The following is a 26,289-nucleotide window of genomic DNA, read 5'->3' as shown; positions in this document are numbered from 1 at the left end:
TGGCGCTCCTGTTGGACTCATAGCTGCTGCTTTTGGGAATTGATGTCTGAAACGCCTCTCATTTCTCGTCTCCGACCAGGTGAGCAGGTTTTCCTGCAACTTCTTTCTTCTGCAGGCAAAGAACGGGGCTGTGTGTGTTCACCGATTAAAGTTTGAGATCGCTGAACCGATTAAAGTTTGAGATCGCTGACCTCAGTCACTCCAAGCGACCGAATGACCATTCCCAATCATGTCTCCCGGTGATTCTCAGCTATCACAGAAGCATAGAATCCCTCCAGTTTGGAAACAGGCCATTCCGCCCAACTAGCCGCTCAGTGGTTCGCACTGCTGCCTCACAGCACTAGGGACGCAGTCACGATTCCAGCTTTAGGGGACTGTCTGTGTCGTGTTTGCACATTCGCCCAGAGTCTGCGTGGGTTTGCTCCGGTTCGCTCCCACTGTCTAAAGACGTGCAAGTCGTGTGAATTGGCCATTCTAAATTGCCCCTAGTCGTAGGTACATTATTCAGAGAGAAACGGGTCTGGGTGGGTTGATGTGGACTTGTTGGGCTGAAGGGCCTGTTTCCACACTGTCGCCAATCTAATTTATTCTAATCTCGTCAACACCGACCTGCAGAGAGCAGTCTACCCAGACCCATTCCGCACACTGCATCGTTGTACATTGAATGCTGACTAATCCATCGAGCCCGCACAATCACCGTACACAATGGGACAATGAAGCATGGCCAATCCCGCAGAAGCTGCACATCTCTGTAACCGGAGCAGCCGGAGCAAACCCACGCGCGCACGGGGAGAGAGAGTGTTCAAACTGTCCAGACGGTGACGCGAGGGCTGTTACCCAATCAGCCAAAGGTTCGCGGCGGCCGCTCGCCCGGCTCCATAGCTCAGCGGTTAGAGCGCTGGTCTCGTAAACCAGAGGGCGTGAGTTCAAATCTCACTGGGGCCTCATCGCATTTATCCTCTTTGCCAGGCCAGCCCGCAGTCAGTTTCAATGTTTGGTATGCGACTGACGAGTACCATGTTCGAATCGCTCAACGCCTGTTTATGGTCCAAGCGGCTTCTGAGGAAGGGCGAGTTTTCACCCCCAAACACCAGAGGTACGCGACGCGCTCCCGAATAACCCTGTTGGACTGAGAGCTGCTACTTTTGTCAAGTTGAGCTTTCCTGCAACTTCTGCTTTTGTCACTTACAGCGTTCAGTTGAAATCCAAAAACTTCTTTGTTCTGCAGGCAAAGAACGGGGCCGTGTGTGTTCACCGATTTCAGTTTGAGATCGCTGACCGATGATGTCTCCCGGTGATTCTCAGATATCACAGGAGCACAGAATCCCTCCAGTTTGGAAACAGTTTGGACTTGTTGGGCTGAAGGGCCTGTTTCCACACTGTCACCAATCTCATATATTCTTATCTCGTCAACACCGACCTGCAGAGAGCAATCTACCCAGGCCCATTCCGCGCACTGCATCATTCTACATTGAATGCTGACTAATCCACCGAGCCCGCACAATCACCGTACACAATGGGACAATGAAGCGTGGCCAATCCCGCAGAAGCTACACTTCTTTGTAAACGGAGCAGCCGGAGCAAACCCACGGGGAGAATGTTCAAACCGTTCAGACGGTGACGCGAGGGTCGATTGGAACCTGTGTCCCAAGCGTTCTGACTCAGCCAGTGTTAACCAGTCAGCCAAGTTCCGCTGAGCGACCTGGCGCCTGGCTCCATAGCTCAGCGGTTAGAGCACTGGTCTTGTAAACCAGAGGTCGTGAGTTCAAATCTCACTGGGGCCTCTCAGTCTTGTGGTATGACGCTGAGGAGCGCTGTGTTCTTCAAATTGCTCCTCGCCCGTTTGTCGTCCAACCGGCTTCTTGGAAGCACGAGCGTCCACCGGCGGGGCGGGTGGCGCTCCTGTTGGACTCATAGCTGCTGCTTTTGGGAATTGATGTCTGAAACGCCTCTCATTTCTCGTCTCCGACCAGGTGAGCAGGTTTTCCTGCAACTTCTTTCTTCTGCAGGCAAAGAACGGGGCTGTGTGTGTTCACCGATTAAAGTTTGAGATCGCTGAACCGATTAAAGTTTGAGATCGCTGACCTCAGTCACTCCAAGCGACCGAATGACCATTCCCAATCATGTCTCCCGGTGATTCTCAGCTATCACAGAAGCATAGAATCCCTCCAGTTTGGAAACAGGCCATTCCGCCCAACTAGCCGCTCAGTGGTTCGCACTGCTGCCTCACAGCACTAGGGACGCAGTCACGATTCCAGCTTTAGGGGACTGTCTGTGTCGTGTTTGCACATTCGCCCAGAGTCTGCGTGGGTTTGCTCCGGTTCGCTCCCACTGTCTAAAGACGTGCAAGTCGTGTGAATTGGCCATTCTAAATTGCCCCTAGTCGTAGGTACATTATTCAGAGAGAAACGGGTCTGGGTGGGTTGATGTGGACTTGTTGGGCTGAAGGGCCTGTTTCCACACTGTCGCCAATCTAATTTATTCTAATCTCGTCAACACCGACCTGCAGAGAGCAGTCTACCCAGACCCATTCCGCACACTGCATCGTTGTACATTGAATGCTGACTAATCCATCGAGCCCGCACAATCACCGTACACAATGGGACAATGAAGCATGGCCAATCCCGCAGAAGCTGCACATCTCTGTAACCGGAGCAGCCGGAGCAAACCCACGCGCGCACGGGGAGAGAGAGTGTTCAAACTGTCCAGACGGTGACGCGAGGGCTGTTACCCAATCAGCCAAAGGTTCGCGGCGGCCGCTCGCCCGGCTCCATAGCTCAGCGGTTAGAGCGCTGGTCTCGTAAACCAGAGGGCGTGAGTTCAAATCTCACTGGGGCCTCATCGCATTTATCCTCTTTGCCAGGCCAGCCCGCAGTCAGTTTCAATGTTTGGTATGCGACTGACGAGTACCATGTTCGAATCGCTCAACGCCTGTTTATGGTCCAAGCGGCTTCTGAGGAAGGGCGAGTTTTCACCCCCAAACACCAGAGGTACGCGACGCGCTCCCGAATAACCCTGTTGGACTGAGAGCTGCTACTTTTGTCAAGTTGAGCTTTCCTGCAACTTCTGCTTTTGTCACTTACAGCGTTCAGTTGAAATCCAAAAACTTCTTTGTTCTGCAGGCAAAGAACGGGGCCGTGTGTGTTCACCGATTTCAGTTTGAGATCGCTGACCGATGATGTCTCCCGGTGATTCTCAGATATCACAGGAGCACAGAATCCCTCCAGTTTGGAAACAGTTTGGACTTGTTGGGCTGAAGGGCCTGTTTCCACACTGTCACCAATCTCATATATTCTTATCTCGTCAACACCGACCTGCAGAGAGCAATCTACCCAGGCCCATTCCGCGCACTGCATCATTCTACATTGAATGCTGACTAATCCACCGAGCCCGCACAATCACCGTACACAATGGGACAATGAAGCGTGGCCAATCCCGCAGAAGCTACACTTCTTTGTAAACGGAGCAGCCGGAGCAAACCCACGGGGAGAATGTTCAAACCGTTCAGACGGTGACGCGAGGGTCGATTGGAACCTGTGTCCCAAGCGTTCTGACTCAGCCAGTGTTAACCAGTCAGCCAAGTTCCGCTGAGCGACCTGGCGCCTGGCTCCATAGCTCAGCGGTTAGAGCACTGGTCTTGTAAACCAGAGATCGTGAGTTCAAATCTCACTGGGGCCTCTCAGTCTTGTGGTATGACGCTGAGGAGCGCTGTGTTCTTCAAATTGCTCCTCGCCCGTTTGTCGTCCAACCGGCTTCTTGGAAGCACGAGCGTCCACCGGCGGGGCGGGTGGCGCTCCTGTTGGACTCATAGCTGCTGCTTTTGGGAATTGATGTCTGAAACGCCTCTCATTTCTCGTCTCCGACCAGGTGAGCAGGTTTTCCTGCAACTTCTTTCTTCTGCAGGCAAAGAACGGGGCTGTGTGTGTTCACCGATTAAAGTTTGAGATCGCTGAACCGATTAAAGTTTGAGATCGCTGACCTCAGTCACTCCAAGCGACCGAATGACCATTCCCAATCATGTCTCCCGGTGATTCTCAGCTATCACAGAAGCATAGAATCCCTCCAGTTTGGAAACAGGCCATTCCGCCCAACTAGCCGCTCAGTGGTTCGCACTGCTGCCTCACAGCACTAGGGACGCAGTCACGATTCCAGCTTTAGGGGACTGTCTGTGTCGTGTTTGCACATTCGCCCAGAGTCTGCGTGGGTTTGCTCCGGTTCGCTCCCACTGTCTAAAGACGTGCAAGTCGTGTGAATTGGCCATTCTAAATTGCCCCTAGTCGTAGGTACATTATTCAGAGAGAAACGGGTCTGGGTGGGTTGATGTGGACTTGTTGGGCTGAAGGGCCTGTTTCCACACTGTCGCCAATCTAATTTATTCTAATCTCGTCAACACCGACCTGCAGAGAGCAGTCTACCCAGACCCATTCCGCACACTGCATCGTTGTACATTGAATGCTGACTAATCCATCGAGCCCGCACAATCACCGTACACAATGGGACAATGAAGCATGGCCAATCCCGCAGAAGCTGCACATCTCTGTAACCGGAGCAGCCGGAGCAAACCCACGCGCGCACGGGGAGAGAGAGTGTTCAAACTGTCCAGACGGTGACGCGAGGGCTGTTACCCAATCAGCCAAAGGTTCGCGGCGGCCGCTCGCCCGGCTCCATAGCTCAGCGGTTAGAGCGCTGGTCTCGTAAACCAGAGGGCGTGAGTTCAAATCTCACTGGGGCCTCATCGCATTTATCCTCTTTGCCAGGCCAGCCCGCAGTCAGTTTCAATGTTTGGTATGCGACTGACGAGTACCATGTTCGAATCGCTCAACGCCTGTTTATGGTCCAAGCGGCTTCTGAGGAAGGGCGAGTTTTCACCCCCAAACACCAGAGGTACGCGACGCGCTCCCGAATAACCCTGTTGGACTGAGAGCTGCTACTTTTGTCAAGTTGAGCTTTCCTGCAACTTCTGCTTTTGTCACTTACAGCGTTCAGTTGAAATCCAAAAACTTCTTTGTTCTGCAGGCAAAGAACGGGGCCGTGTGTGTTCACCGATTTCAGTTTGAGATCGCTGACCGATGATGTCTCCCGGTGATTCTCAGATATCACAGGAGCACAGAATCCCTCCAGTTTGGAAACAGTTTGGACTTGTTGGGCTGAAGGGCCTGTTTCCACACTGTCACCAATCTCATATATTCTTATCTCGTCAACACCGACCTGCAGAGAGCAATCTACCCAGGCCCATTCCGCGCACTGCATCATTCTACATTGAATGCTGACTAATCCACCGAGCCCGCACAATCACCGTACACAATGGGACAATGAAGCGTGGCCAATCCCGCAGAAGCTACACTTCTTTGTAAACGGAGCAGCCGGAGCAAACCCACGGGGAGAATGTTCAAACCGTTCAGACGGTGACGCGAGGGTCGATTGGAACCTGTGTCCCAAGCGTTCTGACTCAGCCAGTGTTAACCAGTCAGCCAAGTTCCGCTGAGCGACCTGGCGCCTGGCTCCATAGCTCAGCGGTTAGAGCACTGGTCTTGTAAACCAGAGATCGTGAGTTCAAATCTCACTGGGGCCTCTCAGTCTTGTGGTATGACGCTGAGGAGCGCTGTGTTCTTCAAATTGCTCCTCGCCCGTTTGTCGTCCAACCGGCTTCTTGGAAGCACGAGCGTCCACCGGCGGGGCGGGTGGCGCTCCTGTTGGACTCATAGCTGCTGCTTTTGGGAATTGATGTCTGAAACGCCTCTCATTTCTCGTCTCCGACCAGGTGAGCAGGTTTTCCTGCAACTTCTTTCTTCTGCAGGCAAAGAACGGGGCTGTGTGTGTTCACCGATTAAAGTTTGAGATCGCTGAACCGATTAAAGTTTGAGATCGCTGACCTCAGTCACTCCAAGCGACCGAATGACCATTCCCAATCATGTCTCCCGGTGATTCTCAGCTATCACAGAAGCATAGAATCCCTCCAGTTTGGAAACAGGCCATTCCGCCCAACTAGCCGCTCAGTGGTTCGCACTGCTGCCTCACAGCACTAGGGACGCAGTCACGATTCCAGCTTTAGGGGACTGTCTGTGTCGTGTTTGCACATTCGCCCAGAGTCTGCGTGGGTTTGCTCCGGTTCGCTCCCACTGTCTAAAGACGTGCAAGTCGTGTGAATTGGCCATTCTAAATTGCCCCTAGTCGTAGGTACATTATTCAGAGAGAAACGGGTCTGGGTGGGTTGATGTGGACTTGTTGGGCTGAAGGGCCTGTTTCCACACTGTCGCCAATCTAATTTATTCTAATCTCGTCAACACCGACCTGCAGAGAGCAGTCTACCCAGACCCATTCCGCACACTGCATCGTTGTACATTGAATGCTGACTAATCCATCGAGCCCGCACAATCACCGTACACAATGGGACAATGAAGCATGGCCAATCCCGCAGAAGCTGCACATCTCTGTAACCGGAGCAGCCGGAGCAAACCCACGCGCGCACGGGGAGAGAGAGTGTTCAAACTGTCCAGACGGTGACGCGAGGGCTGTTACCCAATCAGCCAAAGGTTCGCGGCGGCCGCTCGCCCGGCTCCATAGCTCAGCGGTTAGAGCGCTGGTCTCGTAAACCAGAGGGCGTGAGTTCAAATCTCACTGGGGCCTCATCGCATTTATCCTCTTTGCCAGGCCAGCCCGCAGTCAGTTTCAATGTTTGGTATGCGACTGACGAGTACCATGTTCGAATCGCTCAACGCCTGTTTATGGTCCAAGCGGCTTCTGAGGAAGGGCGAGTTTTCACCCCCAAACACCAGAGGTACGCGACGCGCTCCCGAATAACCCTGTTGGACTGAGAGCTGCTACTTTTGTCAAGTTGAGCTTTCCTGCAACTTCTGCTTTTGTCACTTACAGCGTTCAGTTGAAATCCAAAAACTTCTTTGTTCTGCAGGCAAAGAACGGGGCCGTGTGTGTTCACCGATTTCAGTTTGAGATCGCTGACCGATGATGTCTCCCGGTGATTCTCAGATATCACAGGAGCACAGAATCCCTCCAGTTTGGAAACAGTTTGGACTTGTTGGGCTGAAGGGCCTGTTTCCACACTGTCACCAATCTCATATATTCTTATCTCGTCAACACCGACCTGCAGAGAGCAATCTACCCAGGCCCATTCCGCGCACTGCATCATTCTACATTGAATGCTGACTAATCCACCGAGCCCGCACAATCACCGTACACAATGGGACAATGAAGCGTGGCCAATCCCGCAGAAGCTACACTTCTTTGTAAACGGAGCAGCCGGAGCAAACCCACGGGGAGAATGTTCAAACCGTTCAGACGGTGACGCGAGGGTCGATTGGAACCTGTGTCCCAAGCGTTCTGACTCAGCCAGTGTTAACCAGTCAGCCAAGTTCCGCTGAGCGACCTGGCGCCTGGCTCCATAGCTCAGCGGTTAGAGCACTGGTCTTGTAAACCAGAGGTCGTGAGTTCAAATCTCACTGGGGCCTCTCAGTCTTGTGGTATGACGCTGAGGAGCGCTGTGTTCTTCAAATTGCTCCTCGCCCGTTTGTCGTCCAACCGGCTTCTTGGAAGCACGAGCGTCCACCGGCGGGGCGGGTGGCGCTCCTGTTGGACTCATAGCTGCTGCTTTTGGGAATTGATGTCTGAAACGCCTCTCATTTCTCGTCTCCGACCAGGTGAGCAGGTTTTCCTGCAACTTCTTTCTTCTGCAGGCAAAGAACGGGGCTGTGTGTGTTCACCGATTAAAGTTTGAGATCGCTGAACCGATTAAAGTTTGAGATCGCTGACCTCAGTCACTCCAAGCGACCGAATGACCATTCCCAATCATGTCTCCCGGTGATTCTCAGCTATCACAGAAGCATAGAATCCCTCCAGTTTGGAAACAGGCCATTCCGCCCAACTAGCCGCTCAGTGGTTCGCACTGCTGCCTCACAGCACTAGGGACGCAGTCACGATTCCAGCTTTAGGGGACTGTCTGTGTCGTGTTTGCACATTCGCCCAGAGTCTGCGTGGGTTTGCTCCGGTTCGCTCCCACTGTCTAAAGACGTGCAAGTCGTGTGAATTGGCCATTCTAAATTGCCCCTAGTCGTAGGTACATTATTCAGAGAGAAACGGGTCTGGGTGGGTTGATGTGGACTTGTTGGGCTGAAGGGCCTGTTTCCACACTGTCGCCAATCTAATTTATTCTAATCTCGTCAACACCGACCTGCAGAGAGCAGTCTACCCAGACCCATTCCGCACACTGCATCGTTGTACATTGAATGCTGACTAATCCATCGAGCCCGCACAATCACCGTACACAATGGGACAATGAAGCATGGCCAATCCCGCAGAAGCTGCACATCTCTGTAACCGGAGCAGCCGGAGCAAACCCACGCGCGCACGGGGAGAGAGAGTGTTCAAACTGTCCAGACGGTGACGCGAGGGCTGTTACCCAATCAGCCAAAGGTTCGCGGCGGCCGCTCGCCCGGCTCCATAGCTCAGCGGTTAGAGCGCTGGTCTCGTAAACCAGAGGGCGTGAGTTCAAATCTCACTGGGGCCTCATCGCATTTATCCTCTTTGCCAGGCCAGCCCGCAGTCAGTTTCAATGTTTGGTATGCGACTGACGAGTACCATGTTCGAATCGCTCAACGCCTGTTTATGGTCCAAGCGGCTTCTGAGGAAGGGCGAGTTTTCACCCCCAAACACCAGAGGTACGCGACGCGCTCCCGAATAACCCTGTTGGACTGAGAGCTGCTACTTTTGTCAAGTTGAGCTTTCCTGCAACTTCTGCTTTTGTCACTTACAGCGTTCAGTTGAAATCCAAAAACTTCTTTGTTCTGCAGGCAAAGAACGGGGCCGTGTGTGTTCACCGATTTCAGTTTGAGATCGCTGACCGATGATGTCTCCCGGTGATTCTCAGATATCACAGGAGCACAGAATCCCTCCAGTTTGGAAACAGTTTGGACTTGTTGGGCTGAAGGGCCTGTTTCCACACTGTCACCAATCTCATATATTCTTATCTCGTCAACACCGACCTGCAGAGAGCAATCTACCCAGGCCCATTCCGCGCACTGCATCATTCTACATTGAATGCTGACTAATCCACCGAGCCCGCACAATCACCGTACACAATGGGACAATGAAGCGTGGCCAATCCCGCAGAAGCTACACTTCTTTGTAAACGGAGCAGCCGGAGCAAACCCACGGGGAGAATGTTCAAACCGTTCAGACGGTGACGCGAGGGTCGATTGGAACCTGTGTCCCAAGCGTTCTGACTCAGCCAGTGTTAACCAGTCAGCCAAGTTCCGCTGAGCGACCTGGCGCCTGGCTCCATAGCTCAGCGGTTAGAGCACTGGTCTTGTAAACCAGAGATCGTGAGTTCAAATCTCACTGGGGCCTCTCAGTCTTGTGGTATGACGCTGAGGAGCGCTGTGTTCTTCAAATTGCTCCTCGCCCGTTTGTCGTCCAACCGGCTTCTTGGAAGCACGAGCGTCCACCGGCGGGGCGGGTGGCGCTCCTGTTGGACTCATAGCTGCTGCTTTTGGGAATTGATGTCTGAAACGCCTCTCATTTCTCGTCTCCGACCAGGTGAGCAGGTTTTCCTGCAACTTCTTTCTTCTGCAGGCAAAGAACGGGGCTGTGTGTGTTCACCGATTAAAGTTTGAGATCGCTGAACCGATTAAAGTTTGAGATCGCTGACCTCAGTCACTCCAAGCGACCGAATGACCATTCCCAATCATGTCTCCCGGTGATTCTCAGCTATCACAGAAGCATAGAATCCCTCCAGTTTGGAAACAGGCCATTCCGCCCAACTAGCCGCTCAGTGGTTCGCACTGCTGCCTCACAGCACTAGGGACGCAGTCACGATTCCAGCTTTAGGGGACTGTCTGTGTCGTGTTTGCACATTCGCCCAGAGTCTGCGTGGGTTTGCTCCGGTTCGCTCCCACTGTCTAAAGACGTGCAAGTCGTGTGAATTGGCCATTCTAAATTGCCCCTAGTCGTAGGTACATTATTCAGAGAGAAACGGGTCTGGGTGGGTTGATGTGGACTTGTTGGGCTGAAGGGCCTGTTTCCACACTGTCGCCAATCTAATTTATTCTAATCTCGTCAACACCGACCTGCAGAGAGCAGTCTACCCAGACCCATTCCGCACACTGCATCGTTGTACATTGAATGCTGACTAATCCATCGAGCCCGCACAATCACCGTACACAATGGGACAATGAAGCATGGCCAATCCCGCAGAAGCTGCACATCTCTGTAACCGGAGCAGCCGGAGCAAACCCACGCGCGCACGGGGAGAGAGAGTGTTCAAACTGTCCAGACGGTGACGCGAGGGCTGTTACCCAATCAGCCAAAGGTTCGCGGCGGCCGCTCGCCCGGCTCCATAGCTCAGCGGTTAGAGCGCTGGTCTCGTAAACCAGAGGGCGTGAGTTCAAATCTCACTGGGGCCTCATCGCATTTATCCTCTTTGCCAGGCCAGCCCGCAGTCAGTTTCAATGTTTGGTATGCGACTGACGAGTACCATGTTCGAATCGCTCAACGCCTGTTTATGGTCCAAGCGGCTTCTGAGGAAGGGCGAGTTTTCACCCCCAAACACCAGAGGAACGCGACGCGCTCCCGAATAACCCTGTTGGACTGAGAGCTGCTACTTTTGTCAAGTTGAGCTTTCCTGCAACTTCTGCTTTTGTCACTTACAGCGTTCAGTTGAAATCCAAAAACTTCTTTGTTCTGCAGGCAAAGAACGGGGCCGTGTGTGTTCACCGATTTCAGTTTGAGATCGCTGACCGATGATGTCTCCCGGTGATTCTCAGATATCACAGGAGCACAGAATCCCTCCAGTTTGGAAACAGTTTGGACTTGTTGGGCTGAAGGGCCTGTTTCCACACTGTCACCAATCTCATATATTCTTATCTCGTCAACACCGACCTGCAGAGAGCAATCTACCCAGGCCCATTCCGCGCACTGCATCATTCTACATTGAATGCTGACTAATCCACCGAGCCCGCACAATCACCGTACACAATGGGACAATGAAGCGTGGCCAATCCCGCAGAAGCTACACTTCTTTGTAAACGGAGCAGCCGGAGCAAACCCACGGGGAGAATGTTCAAACCGTTCAGACGGTGACGCGAGGGTCGATTGGAACCTGTGTCCCAAGCGTTCTGACTCAGCCAGTGTTAACCAGTCAGCCAAGTTCCGCTGAGCGACCTGGCGCCTGGCTCCATAGCTCAGCGGTTAGAGCACTGGTCTTGTAAACCAGAGGTCGTGAGTTCAAATCTCACTGGGGCCTCTCAGTCTTGTGGTATGACGCTGAGGAGCGCTGTGTTCTTCAAATTGCTCCTCGCCCGTTTGTCGTCCAACCGGCTTCTTGGAAGCACGAGCGTCCACCGGCGGGGCGGGTGGCGCTCCTGTTGGACTCATAGCTGCTGCTTTTGGGAATTGATGTCTGAAACGCCTCTCATTTCTCGTCTCCGACCAGGTGAGCAGGTTTTCCTGCAACTTCTTTCTTCTGCAGGCAAAGAACGGGGCTGTGTGTGTTCACCGATTAAAGTTTGAGATCGCTGAACCGATTAAAGTTTGAGATCGCTGACCTCAGTCACTCCAAGCGACCGAATGACCATTCCCAATCATGTCTCCCGGTGATTCTCAGCTATCACAGAAGCATAGAATCCCTCCAGTTTGGAAACAGGCCATTCCGCCCAACTAGCCGCTCAGTGGTTCGCACTGCTGCCTCACAGCACTAGGGACGCAGTCACGATTCCAGCTTTAGGGGACTGTCTGTGTCGTGTTTGCACATTCGCCCAGAGTCTGCGTGGGTTTGCTCCGGTTCGCTCCCACTGTCTAAAGACGTGCAAGTCGTGTGAATTGGCCATTCTAAATTGCCCCTAGTCGTAGGTACATTATTCAGAGAGAAACGGGTCTGGGTGGGTTGATGTGGACTTGTTGGGCTGAAGGGCCTGTTTCCACACTGTCGCCAATCTAATTTATTCTAATCTCGTCAACACCGACCTGCAGAGAGCAGTCTACCCAGACCCATTCCGCACACTGCATCGTTGTACATTGAATGCTGACTAATCCATCGAGCCCGCACAATCACCGTACACAATGGGACAATGAAGCATGGCCAATCCCGCAGAAGCTGCACATCTCTGTAACCGGAGCAGCCGGAGCAAACCCACGCGCGCACGGGGAGAGAGAGTGTTCAAACTGTCCAGACGGTGACGCGAGGGCTGTTACCCAATCAGCCAAAGGTTCGCGGCGGCCGCTCGCCCGGCTCCATAGCTCAGCGGTTAGAGCGCTGGTCTCGTAAACCAGAGGGCGTGAGTTCAAATCTCACTGGGGCCTCATCGCATTTATCCTCTTTGCCAGGCCAGCCCGCAGTCAGTTTCAATGTTTGGTATGCGACTGACGAGTACCATGTTCGAATCGCTCAACGCCTGTTTATGGTCCAAGCGGCTTCTGAGGAAGGGCGAGTTTTCACCCCCAAACACCAGAGGTACGCGACGCGCTCCCGAATAACCCTGTTGGACTGAGAGCTGCTACTTTTGTCAAGTTGAGCTTTCCTGCAACTTCTGCTTTTGTCACTTACAGCGTTCAGTTGAAATCCAAAAACTTCTTTGTTCTGCAGGCAAAGAACGGGGCCGTGTGTGTTCACCGATTTCAGTTTGAGATCGCTGACCGATGATGTCTCCCGGTGATTCTCAGATATCACAGGAGCACAGAATCCCTCCAGTTGGAAACAGTTTGGACTTGTTGGGCTGAAGGGCCTGTTTCCACACTGTCACCAATCTCATATATTCTTATCTCGTCAACACCGACCTGCAGAGAGCAATCTACCCAGGCCCATTCCGCGCACTGCATCATTCTACATTGAATGCTGACTAATCCACCGAGCCCGCACAATCACCGTACACAATGGGACAATGAAGCGTGGCCAATCCCGCAGAAGCTACACTTCTTTGTAAACGGAGCAGCCGGAGCAAACCCACGGGGAGAATGTTCAAACCGTTCAGACGGTGACGCGAGGGTCGATTGGAACCTGTGTCCCAAGCGTTCTGACTCAGCCAGTGTTAACCAGTCAGCCAAGTTCCGCTGAGCGACCTGGCGCCTGGCTCCATAGCTCAGCGGTTAGAGCACTGGTCTTGTAAACCAGAGGTCGTGAGTTCAAATCTCACTGGGGCCTCTCAGTCTTGTGGTATGACGCTGAGGAGCGCTGTGTTCTTCAAATTGCTCCTCGCCCGTTTGTCGTCCAACCGGCTTCTTGGAAGCACGAGCGTCCACCGGCGGGGCGGGTGGCGCTCCTGTTGGACTCATAGCTGCTGCTTTTGGGAATTGATGTCTGAAACGCCTCTCATTTCTCGTCTCCGACCAGGTGAGCAGGTTTTCCTGCAACTTCTTTCTTCTGCAGGCAAAGAACGGGGCTGTGTGTGTTCACCGATTAAAGTTTGAGATCGCTGAACCGATTAAAGTTTGAGATCGCTGACCTCAGTCACTCCAAGCGACCGAATGACCATTCCCAATCATGTCTCCCGGTGATTCTCAGCTATCACAGAAGCATAGAATCCCTCCAGTTTGGAAACAGGCCATTCCGCCCAACTAGCCGCTCAGTGGTTCGCACTGCTGCCTCACAGCACTAGGGACGCAGTCACGATTCCAGCTTTAGGGGACTGTCTGTGTCGTGTTTGCACATTCGCCCAGAGTCTGCGTGGGTTTGCTCCGGTTCGCTCCCACTGTCTAAAGACGTGCAAGTCGTGTGAATTGGCCATTCTAAATTGCCCCTAGTCGTAGGTACATTATTCAGAGAGAAACGGGTCTGGGTGGGTTGATGTGGACTTGTTGGGCTGAAGGGCCTGTTTCCACACTGTCGCCAATCTAATTTATTCTAATCTCGTCAACACCGACCTGCAGAGAGCAGTCTACCCAGACCCATTCCGCACACTGCATCGTTGTACATTGAATGCTGACTAATCCATCGAGCCCGCACAATCACCGTACACAATGGGACAATGAAGCATGGCCAATCCCGCAGAAGCTGCACATCTCTGTAACCGGAGCAGCCGGAGCAAACCCACGCGCGCACGGGGAGAGAGAGTGTTCAAACTGTCCAGACGGTGACGCGAGGGCTGTTACCCAATCAGCCAAAGGTTCGCGGCGGCCGCTCGCCCGGCTCCATAGCTCAGCGGTTAGAGCGCTGGTCTCGTAAACCAGAGGGCGTGAGTTCAAATCTCACTGGGGCCTCATCGCATTTATCCTCTTTGCCAGGCCAGCCCGCAGTCAGTTTCAATGTTTGGTATGCGACTGACGAGTACCATGTTCGAATCGCTCAACGCCTGTTTATGGTCCAAGCGGCTTCTGAGGAAGGGCGAGTTTTCACCCCCAAACACCAGAGGTACGCGACGCGCTCCCGAATAACCCTGTTGGACTGAGAGCTGCTACTTTTGTCAAGTTGAGCTTTCCTGCAACTTCTGCTTTTGTCACTTACAGCGTTCAGTTGAAATCCAAAAACTTCTTTGTTCTGCAGGCAAAGAACGGGGCCGTGTGTGTTCACCGATTTCAGTTTGAGATCGCTGACCGATGATGTCTCCCGGTGATTCTCAGATATCACAGGAGCACAGAATCCCTCCAGTTTGGAAACAGTTTGGACTTGTTGGGCTGAAGGGCCTGTTTCCACACTGTCACCAATCTCATATATTCTTATCTCGTCAACACCGACCTGCAGAGAGCAATCTACCCAGGCCCATTCCGCGCACTGCATCATTCTACATTGAATGCTGACTAATCCACCGAGCCCGCACAATCACCGTACACAATGGGACAATGAAGCGTGGCCAATCCCGCAGAAGCTACACTTCTTTGTAAACGGAGCAGCCGGAGCAAACCCACGGGGAGAATGTTCAAACCGTTCAGACGGTGACGCGAGGGTCGATTGGAACCTGTGTCCCAAGCGTTCTGACTCAGCCAGTGTTAACCAGTCAGCCAAGTTCCGCTGAGCGACCTGGCGCCTGGCTCCATAGCTCAGCGGTTAGAGCACTGGTCTTGTAAACCAGAGGTCGTGAGTTCAAATCTCACTGGGGCCTCTCAGTCTTGTGGTATGACGCTGAGGAGCGCTGTGTTCTTCAAATTGCTCCTCGCCCGTTTGTCGTCCAACCGGCTTCTTGGAAGCACGAGCGTCCACCGGCGGGGCGGGTGGCGCTCCTGTTGGACTCATAGCTGCTGCTTTTGGGAATTGATGTCTGAAACGCCTCTCATTTCTCGTCTCCGACCAGGTGAGCAGGTTTTCCTGCAACTTCTTTCTTCTGCAGGCAAAGAACGGGCTGTGTGTGTTCACCGATTAAAGTTTGAGATCGCTGAACCGATTAAAGTTTGAGATCGCTGACCTCAGTCACTCCAAGCGACCGAATGACCATTCCCAATCATGTCTCCCGGTGATTCTCAGCTATCACAGAAGCATAGAATCCCTCCAGTTTGGAAACAGGCCATTCCGCCCAACTAGCCGCTCAGTGGTTCGCACTGCTGCCTCACAGCACTAGGGACGCAGTCACGATTCCAGCTTTAGGGGACTGTCTGTGTCGTGTTTGCACATTCGCCCAGAGTCTGCGTGGGTTTGCTCCGGTTCGCTCCCACTGTCTGAAGACGTGCAAGTCGTGTGAATTGGCCATTCTAAATTGCCCCTAGTCGTAGGTACATTATTCAGAGAGAAACGGGTCTGGGTGGGTTGATGTGGACTTGTTGGGCTGAAGGGCCTGTTTCCACACTGTCGCCAATCTAATTTATTCTAATCTCGTCAACACCGACCTGCAGAGAGCAGTCTACCCAGACCCATTCCGCACACTGCATCGTTGTACATTGAATGCTGACTAATCCATCGAGCCCGCACAATCACCGTACACAATGGGACAATGAAGCATGGCCAATCCCGCAGAAGCTGCACATCTCTGTAACCGGAGCAGCCGGAGCAAACCCACGCGCGCACGGGGAGAGAGAGTGTTCAAACTGTCCAGACGGTGACGCGAGGGCTGTTACCCAATCAGCCAAAGGTTCGCGGCGGCCGCTCGCCCGGCTCCATAGCTCAGCGGTTAGAGCGCTGGTCTCGTAAACCAGAGGGCGTGAGTTCAAATCTCACTGGGGCCTCATCGCATTTATCCTCTTTGCCAGGCCAGCCCGCAGTCAGTTTCAATGTTTGGTATGCGACTGACGAGTACCATGTTCGAATCGCTCAACGCCTGTTTATGGTCCAAGCGGCTTCTGAGGAAGGGCGAGTTTTCACCCCCAAACACCAGAGGTACGCGACGCGCTCCCGAATAACCCTGTTGGACTGAGAGCTGCTACTTTTGTCAAGTTGAGCTTTCCTGCAACTTCTGCTTTTGTCACTTACAGCGTTCAGTTGAAATCCAAAAACTTCTTTGTTCTGCAGGCAAAGAACGGGGCCGTGTGTGTTCACCGATTTCAGTTTGAGATCGCTGACCGATGATGTCTCCCGGTGATTCTCAGATATCACAGGAGCACAGAATCCCTCCAGTTTGGAAACAGTTTGGACTTGTTGGGCTGAAGGGCCTGTTTCCACACTGTCACCAATCTCATATATTCTTATCTCGTCAACACCGACCTGCAGAGAGCAATCTACCCAGGCCCATTCCGCGCACTGCATCATTCTACATTGAATGCTGACTAATCCACCGAGCCCGCACAATCACCGTACACAATGGGACAATGAAGCGTGGCCAATCCCGCAGAAGCTACACTTCTTTGTAAACGGAGCAGCCGGAGCAAACCCACGGGGAGAATGTTCAAACCGTTCAGACGGTGACGCGAGGGTCGATTGGAACCTGTGTCCCAAGCGTTCTGACTCAGCCAGTGTTAACCAGTCAGCCAAGTTCCGCTGAGCGACCTGGCGCCTGGCTCCATAGCTCAGCGGTTAGAGCACTGGTCTTGTAAACCAGAGGTCGTGAGTTCAAATCTCACTGGGGCCTCTCAGTCTTGTGGTATGACGCTGAGGAGCGCTGTGTTCTTCAAATTGCTCCTCGCCCGTTTGTCGTCCAACCGGCTTCTTGGAAGCACGAGCGTCCACCGGCGGGGCGGGTGGCGCTCCTGTTGGACTCATAGCTGCTGCTTTTGGGAATTGATGTCTGAAACGCCTCTCATTTCTCGTCTCCGACCAGGTGAGCAGGTTTTCCTGCAACTTCTTTCTTCTGCAGGCAAAGAACGGGGCTGTGTGTGTTCACCGATTAAAGTTTGAGATCGCTGAACCGATTAAAGTTTGAGATCGCTGACCTCAGTCACTCCAAGCGACCGAATGACCATTCCCAATCATGTCTCCCGGTGATTCTCAGCTATCACAGAAGCATAGAATCCCTCCAGTTTGGAAACAGGCCATTCCGCCCAACTAGCCGCTCAGTGGTTCGCACTGCTGCCTCACAGCACTAGGGACGCAGTCACGATTCCAGCTTTAGGGGACTGTCTGTGTCGTGTTTGCACATTCGCCCAGAGTCTGCGTGGGTTTGCTCCGGTTCGCTCCCACTGTCTAAAGACGTGCAAGTCGTGTGAATTGGCCATTCTAAATTGCCCCTAGTCGTAGGTACATTATTCAGAGAGAAACGGGTCTGGGTGGGTTGATGTGGACTTGTTGGGCTGAAGGGCCTGTTTCCACACTGTCGCCAATCTAATTTATTCTAATCTCGTCAACACCGACCTGCAGAGAGCAGTCTACCCAGACCCATTCCGCACACTGCATCGTTGTACATTGAATGCTGACTAATCCATCGAGCCCGCACAATCACCGTACACAATGGGACAATGAAGCATGGCCAATCCCGCAGAAGCTGCACATCTCTGTAACCGGAGCAGCCGGAGCAAACCCACGCGCGCACGGGGAGAGAGAGTGTTCAAACTGTCCAGACGGTGACGCGAGGGCTGTTACCCAATCAGCCAAAGGTTCGCGGCGGCCGCTCGCCCGGCTCCATAGCTCAGCGGTTAGAGCGCTGGTCTCGTAAACCAGAGGGCGTGAGTTCAAATCTCACTGGGGCCTCATCGCATTTATCCTCTTTGCCAGGCCAGCCGCAGTCAGTTTCAATGTTTGGTATGCGACTGACGAGTACCATGTTCGAATCGCTCAACGCCTGTTTATGGTCCAAGCGGCTTCTGAGGAAGGGCGAGTTTTCACCCCCAAACACCAGAGGTACGCGACGCGCTCCCGAATAACCCTGTTGGACTGAGAGCTGCTACTTTTGTCAAGTTGAGCTTTCCTGCAACTTCTGCTTTTGTCACTTACAGCGTTCAGTTGAAATCCAAAAACTTCTTTGTTCTGCAGGCAAAGAACGGGGCCGTGTGTGTTCACCGATTTCAGTTTGAGATCGCTGACCGATGATGTCTCCCGGTGATTCTCAGATATCACAGGAGCACAGAATCCCTCCAGTTTGGAAACAGTTTGGACTTGTTGGGCTGAAGGGCCTGTTTCCACACTGTCACCAATCTCATATATTCTTATCTCGTCAACACCGACCTGCAGAGAGCAATCTACCCAGGCCCATTCCGCGCACTGCATCATTCTACATTGAATGCTGACTAATCCACCGAGCCCGCACAATCACCGTACACAATGGGACAATGAAGCGTGGCCAATCCCGCAGAAGCTACACTTCTTTGTAAACGGAGCAGCCGGAGCAAACCCACGGGGAGAATGTTCAAACCGTTCAGACGGTGACGCGAGGGTCGATTGGAACCTGTGTCCCAAGCGTTCTGACTCAGCCAGTGTTAACCAGTCAGCCAAGTTCCGCTGAGCAACCTGGCGCCTGGCTCCATAGCTCAGCGGTTAGAGCACTGGTCTTGTAAACCAGAGGTCGTGAGTTCAAATCTCACTGGGGCCTCTCAGTCTTGTGGTATGACGCTGAGGAGCGCTGTGTTCTTCAAATTGCTCCTCGCCCGTTTGTCGTCCAACCGGCTTCTTGGAAGCACGAGCGTCCACCGGCGGGGCGGGTGGCGCTCCTGTTGGACTCATAGCTGCTGCTTTTGGGAATTGATGTCTGAAACGCCTCTCATTTCTCGTCTCCGACCAGGTGAGCAGGTTTTCCTGCAACTTCTTTCTTCTGCAGGCAAAGAACGGGGCTGTGTGTGTTCACCGATTAAAGTTTGAGATCGCTGAACCGATTAAAGTTTGAGATCGCTGACCTCAGTCACTCCAAGCGACCGAATGACCATTCCCAATCATGTCTCCCGGTGATTCTCAGCTATCACAGAAGCATAGAATCCCTCCAGTTTGGAAACAGGCCATTCCGCCCAACTAGCCGCTCAGTGGTTCGCACTGCTGCCTCACAGCACTAGGGACGCAGTCACGATTCCAGCTTTAGGGGACTGTCTGTGTCGTGTTTGCACATTCGCCCAGAGTCTGCGTGGGTTTGCTCCGGTTCGCTCCCACTGTCTAAAGACGTGCAAGTCGTGTGAATTGGCCATTCTAAATTGCCCCTAGTCGTAGGTACATTATTCAGAGAGAAACGGGTCTGGGTGGGTTGATGTGGACTTGTTGGGCTGAAGGGCCTGTTTCCACACTGTCGCCAATCTAATTTATTCTAATCTCGTCAACACCGACCTGCAGAGAGCAGTCTACCCAGACCCATTCCGCACACTGCATCGTTGTACATTGAATGCTGACTAATCCATCGAGCCCGCACAATCACCGTACACAATGGGACAATGAAGCATGGCCAATCCCGCAGAAGCTGCACATCTCTGTAACCGGAGCAGCCGGAGCAAACCCACGCGCGCACGGGGAGAGAGAGTGTTCAAACTGTCCAGACGGTGACGCGAGGGCTGTTACCCAATCAGCCAAAGGTTCGCGGCGGCCGCTCGCCCGGCTCCATAGCTCAGCGGTTAGAGCGCTGGTCTCGTAAACCAGAGGGCGTGAGTTCAAATCTCACTGGGGCCTCATCGCATTTATCCTCTTTGCCAGGCCAGCCCGCAGTCAGTTTCAATGTTTGGTATGCGACTGACGAGTACCATGTTCGAATCGCTCAACGCCTGTTTATGGTCCAAGCGGCTTCTGAGGAAGGGCGAGTTTTCACCCCCAAACACCAGAGGTACGCGACGCGCTCCCGAATAACCCTGTTGGACTGAGAGCTGCTACTTTTGTCAAGTTGAGCTTTCCTGCAACTTCTGCTTTTGTCACTTACAGCGTTCAGTTGAAATCCAAAAACTTCTTTGTTCTGCAGGCAAAGAACGGGGCCGTGTGTGTTCACCGATTTCAGTTTGAGATCGCTGACCGATGATGTCTCCCGGTGATTCTCAGATATCACAGGAGCACAGAATCCCTCCAGTTTGGAAACAGTTTGGACTTGTTGGGCTGAAGGGCCTGTTTCCACACTGTCACCAATCTCATATATTCTTATCTCGTCAACACCGACCTGCAGAGAGCAATCTACCCAGGCCCATTCCGCGCACTGCATCATTCTACATTGAATGCTGACTAATCCACCGAGCCCGCACAATCACCGTACACAATGGGACAATGAAGCGTGGCCAATCCCGCAGAAGCTACACTTCTTTGTAAACGGAGCAGCCGGAGCAAACCCACGGGGAGAATGTTCAAACCGTTCAGACGGTGACGCGAGGGTCGATTGGAACCTGTGTCCCAAGCGTTCTGACTCAGCCAGTGTTAACCAGTCAGCCAAGTTCCGCTGAGCGACCTGGCGCCTGGCTCCATAGCTCAGCGGTTAGAGCACTGGTCTTGTAAACCAGAGGTCGTGAGTTCAAATCTCACTGGGGCCTCTCAGTCTTGTGGTATGACGCTGAGGAGCGCTGTGTTCTTCAAATTGCTCCTCGCCCGTTTGTCGTCCAACCGGCTTCTTGGAAGCACGAGCGTCCACCGGCGGGGCGGGTGGCGCTCCTGTTGGACTCATAGCTGCTGCTTTTGGGAATTGATGTCTGAAACGCCTCTCATTTCTCGTCTCCGACCAGGTGAGCAGGTTTTCCTGCAACTTCTTTCTTCTGCAGGCAAAGAACGGGGCTGTGTGTGTTCACCGATTAAAGTTTGAGATCGCTGAACCGATTAAAGTTTGAGATCGCTGACCTCAGTCACTCCAAGCGACCGAATGACCATTCCCAATCATGTCTCCCGGTGATTCTCAGCTATCACAGAAGCATAGAATCCCTCCAGTTTGGAAACAGGCCATTCCGCCCAACTAGCCGCTCAGTGGTTCGCACTGCTGCCTCACAGCACTAGGGACGCAGTCACGATTCCAGCTTTAGGGGACTGTCTGTGTCGTGTTTGCACATTCGCCCAGAGTCTGCGTGGGTTTGCTCCGGTTCGCTCCACTGTCTAAAGACGTGCAAGTCGTGTGAATTGGCCATTCTAAATTGCCCCTAGTCGTAGGTACATTATTCAGAGAGAAACGGGTCTGGGTGGGTTGATGTGGACTTGTTGGGCTGAAGGGCCTGTTTCCACACTGTCGCCAATCTAATTTATTCTAATCTCGTCAACACCGACCTGCAGAGAGCAGTCTACCCAGACCCATTCCGCACACTGCATCGTTGTACATTGAATGCTGACTAATCCATCGAGCCCGCACAATCACCGTACACAATGGACAATGAAGCATGGCCAATCCCGCAGAAGCTGCACATCTCTGTAACCGGAGCAGCCGGAGCAAACCCACGCGCGCACGGGGAGAGAGAGTGTTCAAACTGTCCAGACGGTGACGCGAGGGCTGTTACCCAATCAGCCAAAGGTTCGCGGCGGCCGCTCGCCCGGCTCCATAGCTCAGCGGTTAGAGCGCTGGTCTCGTAAACCAGAGGGCGTGAGTTCAAATCTCACTGGGGCCTCATCGCATTTATCCTCTTTGCCAGGCCAGCCCGCAGTCAGTTTCAATGTTTGGTATGCGACTGACGAGTACCATGTTCGAATCGCTCAACGCCTGTTTATGGTCCAAGCGGCTTCTGAGGAAGGGCGAGTTTTCACCCCCAAACACCAGAGGTACGCGACGCGCTCCCGAATAACCCTGTTGGACTGAGAGCTGCTACTTTTGTCAAGTTGAGCTTTCCTGCAACTTCTGCTTTTGTCACTTACAGCGTTCAGTTGAAATCCAAAAACTTCTTTGTTCTGCAGGCAAAGAACGGGGCCGTGTGTGTTCACCGATTTCAGTTTGAGATCGCTGACCGATGATGTCTCCCGGTGATTCTCAGATATCACAGGAGCACAGAATCCCTCCAGTTTGGAAACAGTTTGGACTTGTTGGGCTGAAGGGCCTGTTTCCACACTGTCACCAATCTCATATATTCTTATCTCGTCAACACCGACCTGCAGAGAGCAATCTACCCAGGCCCATTCCGCGCACTGCATCATTCTACATTGAATGCTGACTAATCCACCGAGCCCGCACAATCACCGTACACAATGGGACAATGAAGCGTGGCCAATCCCGCAGAAGCTACACTTCTTTGTAAACGGAGCAGCCGGAGCAAACCCACGGGGAGAATGTTCAAACCGTTCAGACGGTGACGCGAGGGTCGATTGGAACCTGTGTCCCAAGCGTTCTGACTCAGCCAGTGTTAACCAGTCAGCCAAGTTCCGCTGAGCGACCTGGCGCCTGGCTCCATAGCTCAGCGGTTAGAGCACTGGTCTTGTAAACCAGAGGTCGTGAGTTCAAATCTCACTGGGGCCTCTCAGTCTTGTGGTATGACGCTGAGGAGCGCTGTGTTCTTCAAATTGCTCCTCGCCCGTTTGTCGTCCAACCGGCTTCTTGGAAGCACGAGCGTCCACCGGCGGGGCGGGTGGCGCTCCTGTTGGACTCATAGCTGCTGCTTTTGGGAATTGATGTCTGAAACGCCTCTCATTTCTCGTCTCCGACCAGGTGAGCAGGTTTTCCTGCAACTTCTTTCTTCTGCAGGCAAAGAACGGGGCTGTGTGTGTTCACCGATTAAAGTTTGAGATCGCTGACCGATTAAAGTTTGAGATCGCTGACCTCAGTCACTCCAAGCGACCGAATGACCATTCCCAATCATGTCTCCCGGTGATTCTCAGCTATCACAGAAGCATAGAATCCCTCCAGTTTGGAAACAGGCCATTCCGCCCAACTAGCCGCTCAGTGGTTCGCACTGCTGCCTCACAGCACTAGGGACGCAGTCACGATTCCAGCTTTAGGGGACTGTCTGTGTCGTGTTTGCACATTCGCCCAGAGTCTGCGTGGGTTTGCTCCGGTTCGCTCCCACTGTCTAAAGACGTGCAAGTCGTGTGAATTGGCCATTCTAAATTGCCCCTAGTCGTAGGTACATTATTCAGAGAGAAACGGGTCTGGGTGGGTTGATGTGGACTTGTTGGGCTGAAGGGCCTGTTTCCACACTGTCGCCAATCTAATTTATTCTAATCTCGTCAACACCGACCTGCAGAGAGCAGTCTACCCAGACCCATTCCGCACACTGCATCGTTGTACATTGAATGCTGACTAATCCATCGAGCCCGCACAATCACCGTACACAATGGGACAATGAAGCATGGCCAATCCCGCAGAAGCTGCACATCTCTGTAACCGGAGCAGCCGGAGCAAACCCACGCGCGCACGGGGAGAGAGAGTGTTCAAACTGTCCAGACGGTGACGCGAGGGCTGTTACCCAATCAGCCAAAGGTTCGCGGCGGCCGCTCGCCCGGCTCCATAGCTCAGCGGTTAGAGCGCTGGTCTCGTAAACCAGAGGGCGTGAGTTCAAATCTCACTGGGGCCTCATCGCATTTATCCTCTTTGCCAGGCCAGCCCGCAGTCAGTTTCAATGTTTGGTATGCGACTGACGAGTACCATGTTCGAATCGCTCAACGCCTGTTTATGGTCCAAGCGGCTTCTGAGGAAGGGCGAGTTTTCACCCCCAAACACCAGAGGTACGCGACGCGCTCCCGAATAACCCTGTTGGACTGAGAGCTGCTACTTTTGTCAAGTTGAGCTTTCCTGCAACTTCTGCTTTTGTCACTTACAGCGTTCAGTTGAAATCCAAAAACTTCTTTGTTCTGCAGGCAAAGAACGGGGCCGTGTGTGTTCACCGATTTCAGTTTGAGATCGCTGACCGATGATGTCTCCCGGTGATTCTCAGATATCACAGGAGCACAGAATCCCTCCAGTTTGGAAACAGTTTGGACTTGTTGGGCTGAAGGGCCTGTTTCCACACTGTCACCAATCTCATATATTCTTATCTCGTCAACACCGACCTGCAGAGAGCAATCTACCAGGCCCATTCCGCGCACTGCATCATTCTACATTGAATGCTGACTAATCCACCGAGCCCGCACAATCACCGTACACAATGGGACAATGAAGCGTGGCCAATCCCGCAGAAGCTACACTTCTTTGTAAACGGAGCAGCCGGAGCAAACCCACGGGGAGAATGTTCAAACCGTTCAGACGGTGACGCGAGGGTCGATTGGAACCTGTGTCCCAAGCGTTCTGACTCAGCCAGTGTTAACCAGTCAGCCAAGTTCCGCTGAGCGACCTGGCGCCTGGCTCCATAGCTCAGCGGTTAGAGCACTGGTCTTGTAAACCAGAGGTCGTGAGTTCAAATCTCACTGGGGCCTCTCAGTCTTGTGGTATGACGCTGAGGAGCGCTGTGTTCTTCAAATTGCTCCTCGCCCGTTTGTCGTCCAACCGGCTTCTTGGAAGCACGAGCGTCCACCGGCGGGGCGGGTGGCGCTCCTGTTGGACTCATAGCTGCTGCTTTTGGGAATTGATGTCTGAAACGCCTCTCATTTCTCGTCTCCGACCAGGTGAGCAGGTTTTCCTGCAACTTCTTTCTTCTGCAGGCAAAGAACGGGGCTGTGTGTGTTCACCGATTAAAGTTTGAGATCGCTGAACCGATTAAAGTTTGAGATCGCTGACCTCAGTCACTCCAAGCGACCGAATGACCATTCCCAATCATGTCTCCCGGTGATTCTCAGCTATCACAGAAGCATAGAATCCCTCCAGTTTGGAAACAGGCCATTCCGCCCAACTAGCCGCTCAGTGGTTCGCACTGCTGCCTCACAGCACTAGGGACGCAGTCACGATTCCAGCTTTAGGGGACTGTCTGTGTCGTGTTTGCACATTCGCCCAGAGTCTGCGTGGGTTTGCTCCGGTTCGCTCCCACTGTCTAAAGACGTGCAAGTCGTGTGAATTGGCCATTCTAAATTGCCCCTAGTCGTAGGTACATTATTCAGAGAGAAACGGGTCTGGGTGGGTTGATGTGGACTTGTTGGGCTGAAGGGCCTGTTTCCACACTGTCGCCAATCTAATTTATTCTAATCTCGTCAACACCGACCTGCAGAGAGCAGTCTACCCAGACCCATTCCGCACACTGCATCGTTGTACATTGAATGCTGACTAATCCATCGAGCCCGCACAATCACCGTACACAATGGACAATGAAGCATGGCCAATCCCGCAGAAGCTGCACATCTCTGTAACCGGAGCAGCCGGAGCAAACCCACGCGCGCACGGGGAGAGAGAGTGTTCAAACTGTCCAGACGGTGACGCGAGGGCTGTTACCCCAATCAGCCAAAGGTTCGCGGCGGCCGCTCGCCCGGCTCCATAGCTCAGCGGTTAGAGCGCTGGTCTCGTAAACCAGAGGGCGTGAGTTCAAATCTCACTGGGGCCTCATCGCATTTATCCTCTTTGCCAGGCCAGCCCGCAGTCAGTTTCAATGTTTGGTATGCGACTGACGAGTACCATGTTCGAATCGCTCAACGCCTGTTTATGGTCCAAGCGGCTTCTGAGGAAGGGCGAGTTTTCACCCCCAAACACCAGAGGTACGCGACGCGCTCCCGAATAACCCTGTTGGACTGAGAGCTGCTACTTTTGTCAAGTTGAGCTTTCCTGCAACTTCTGCTTTTGTCACTTACAGCGTTCAGTTGAAATCCAAAAACTTCTTTGTTCTGCAGGCAAAGAACGGGGCCGTGTGTGTTCACCGATTTCAGTTTGAGATCGCTGACCGATGATGTCTCCCGGTGATTCTCAGATATCACAGGAGCACAGAATCCCTCCAGTTTGGAAACAGTTTGGACTTGTTGGGCTGAAGGGCCTGTTTCCACACTGTCACCAATCTCATATATTCTTATCTCGTCAACACCGACCTGCAGAGAGCAATCTACCCAGGCCCATTCCGCGCACTGCATCATTCTACATTGAATGCTGACTAATCCACCGAGCCCGCACAATCACCGTACACAATGGGACAATGAAGCGTGGCCAATCCCGCAGAAGCTACACTTCTTTGTAAACGGAGCAGCCGGAGCAAACCCACGGGGAGAATGTTCAAACCGTTCAGACGGTGACGCGAGGGTCGATTGGAACCTGTGTCCCAAGCGTTCTGACTCAGCCAGTGTTA

At 53.0% G+C, this 26,289-nt stretch overlaps 24 non-coding genes across 24 annotated transcripts; all 24 read left to right on the top strand.

Moving 5' to 3' along the window:
• Nucleotides 1–872: 872 nt before the first annotated feature.
• Nucleotides 873–945, top strand: trnat-cgu (transfer RNA threonine (anticodon CGU)). Its single transcript has one exon. It is a non-coding gene; the product is annotated as a tRNA-Thr (tRNA).
• A 766-nt stretch (nt 946–1,711) lies between these two features.
• On the top strand, nt 1,712–1,784 carry trnat-ugu (transfer RNA threonine (anticodon UGU)). Its single transcript has one exon. It is a non-coding gene; the product is annotated as a tRNA-Thr (tRNA).
• A 982-nt stretch (nt 1,785–2,766) lies between these two features.
• Nucleotides 2,767–2,839, top strand: trnat-cgu (transfer RNA threonine (anticodon CGU)). Its single transcript has one exon. It is a non-coding gene; the product is annotated as a tRNA-Thr (tRNA).
• Nucleotides 2,840–4,660: 1,821 nt separating this feature from the next.
• Nucleotides 4,661–4,733, top strand: trnat-cgu (transfer RNA threonine (anticodon CGU)). The gene has a single exon. It is a non-coding gene; the product is annotated as a tRNA-Thr (tRNA).
• Nucleotides 4,734–6,554: 1,821 nt separating this feature from the next.
• On the top strand, nt 6,555–6,627 carry trnat-cgu (transfer RNA threonine (anticodon CGU)). Its single transcript has one exon. It is a non-coding gene; the product is annotated as a tRNA-Thr (tRNA).
• Nucleotides 6,628–7,393: 766 nt separating this feature from the next.
• On the top strand, nt 7,394–7,466 carry trnat-ugu (transfer RNA threonine (anticodon UGU)). Its single transcript has one exon. It is a non-coding gene; the product is annotated as a tRNA-Thr (tRNA).
• Nucleotides 7,467–8,448: 982 nt separating this feature from the next.
• Nucleotides 8,449–8,521, top strand: trnat-cgu (transfer RNA threonine (anticodon CGU)). Its single transcript has one exon. It is a non-coding gene; the product is annotated as a tRNA-Thr (tRNA).
• Nucleotides 8,522–10,342: 1,821 nt separating this feature from the next.
• Nucleotides 10,343–10,415, top strand: trnat-cgu (transfer RNA threonine (anticodon CGU)). Its single transcript has one exon. It is a non-coding gene; the product is annotated as a tRNA-Thr (tRNA).
• A 766-nt stretch (nt 10,416–11,181) lies between these two features.
• trnat-ugu (transfer RNA threonine (anticodon UGU)) lies at nt 11,182–11,254 on the top strand. Its single transcript has one exon. It is a non-coding gene; the product is annotated as a tRNA-Thr (tRNA).
• Nucleotides 11,255–12,236: 982 nt separating this feature from the next.
• On the top strand, nt 12,237–12,309 carry trnat-cgu (transfer RNA threonine (anticodon CGU)). Its single transcript has one exon. It is a non-coding gene; the product is annotated as a tRNA-Thr (tRNA).
• Nucleotides 12,310–13,074: 765 nt separating this feature from the next.
• trnat-ugu (transfer RNA threonine (anticodon UGU)) lies at nt 13,075–13,147 on the top strand. Its single transcript has one exon. It is a non-coding gene; the product is annotated as a tRNA-Thr (tRNA).
• A 982-nt stretch (nt 13,148–14,129) lies between these two features.
• trnat-cgu (transfer RNA threonine (anticodon CGU)) lies at nt 14,130–14,202 on the top strand. Its single transcript has one exon. It is a non-coding gene; the product is annotated as a tRNA-Thr (tRNA).
• A 766-nt stretch (nt 14,203–14,968) lies between these two features.
• Nucleotides 14,969–15,041, top strand: trnat-ugu (transfer RNA threonine (anticodon UGU)). Its single transcript has one exon. It is a non-coding gene; the product is annotated as a tRNA-Thr (tRNA).
• A 981-nt stretch (nt 15,042–16,022) lies between these two features.
• trnat-cgu (transfer RNA threonine (anticodon CGU)) lies at nt 16,023–16,095 on the top strand. Its single transcript has one exon. It is a non-coding gene; the product is annotated as a tRNA-Thr (tRNA).
• A 766-nt stretch (nt 16,096–16,861) lies between these two features.
• Nucleotides 16,862–16,934, top strand: trnat-ugu (transfer RNA threonine (anticodon UGU)). Its single transcript has one exon. It is a non-coding gene; the product is annotated as a tRNA-Thr (tRNA).
• A 982-nt stretch (nt 16,935–17,916) lies between these two features.
• On the top strand, nt 17,917–17,989 carry trnat-cgu (transfer RNA threonine (anticodon CGU)). Its single transcript has one exon. It is a non-coding gene; the product is annotated as a tRNA-Thr (tRNA).
• Nucleotides 17,990–18,754: 765 nt separating this feature from the next.
• Nucleotides 18,755–18,827, top strand: trnat-ugu (transfer RNA threonine (anticodon UGU)). Its single transcript has one exon. It is a non-coding gene; the product is annotated as a tRNA-Thr (tRNA).
• Nucleotides 18,828–19,809: 982 nt separating this feature from the next.
• Nucleotides 19,810–19,882, top strand: trnat-cgu (transfer RNA threonine (anticodon CGU)). The gene has a single exon. It is a non-coding gene; the product is annotated as a tRNA-Thr (tRNA).
• Nucleotides 19,883–20,648: 766 nt separating this feature from the next.
• On the top strand, nt 20,649–20,721 carry trnat-ugu (transfer RNA threonine (anticodon UGU)). Its single transcript has one exon. It is a non-coding gene; the product is annotated as a tRNA-Thr (tRNA).
• A 980-nt stretch (nt 20,722–21,701) lies between these two features.
• On the top strand, nt 21,702–21,774 carry trnat-cgu (transfer RNA threonine (anticodon CGU)). Its single transcript has one exon. It is a non-coding gene; the product is annotated as a tRNA-Thr (tRNA).
• Nucleotides 21,775–22,540: 766 nt separating this feature from the next.
• On the top strand, nt 22,541–22,613 carry trnat-ugu (transfer RNA threonine (anticodon UGU)). Its single transcript has one exon. It is a non-coding gene; the product is annotated as a tRNA-Thr (tRNA).
• A 981-nt stretch (nt 22,614–23,594) lies between these two features.
• On the top strand, nt 23,595–23,667 carry trnat-cgu (transfer RNA threonine (anticodon CGU)). The gene has a single exon. It is a non-coding gene; the product is annotated as a tRNA-Thr (tRNA).
• A 765-nt stretch (nt 23,668–24,432) lies between these two features.
• trnat-ugu (transfer RNA threonine (anticodon UGU)) lies at nt 24,433–24,505 on the top strand. Its single transcript has one exon. It is a non-coding gene; the product is annotated as a tRNA-Thr (tRNA).
• Nucleotides 24,506–25,487: 982 nt separating this feature from the next.
• trnat-cgu (transfer RNA threonine (anticodon CGU)) lies at nt 25,488–25,560 on the top strand. The gene has a single exon. It is a non-coding gene; the product is annotated as a tRNA-Thr (tRNA).
• Nucleotides 25,561–26,289: the final 729 nt, after the last annotated feature.

The sequence above is a fragment of the Hemiscyllium ocellatum genome, unplaced genomic scaffold (assembly GCF_020745735.1).
Source record: "Hemiscyllium ocellatum isolate sHemOce1 unplaced genomic scaffold, sHemOce1.pat.X.cur. scaffold_1329_pat_ctg1, whole genome shotgun sequence".
Classification (NCBI taxonomy): domain Eukaryota; kingdom Metazoa; phylum Chordata; class Chondrichthyes; order Orectolobiformes; family Hemiscylliidae; genus Hemiscyllium; species Hemiscyllium ocellatum.
This window is presented reverse-complemented; position numbering and strand designations above follow the sequence as displayed.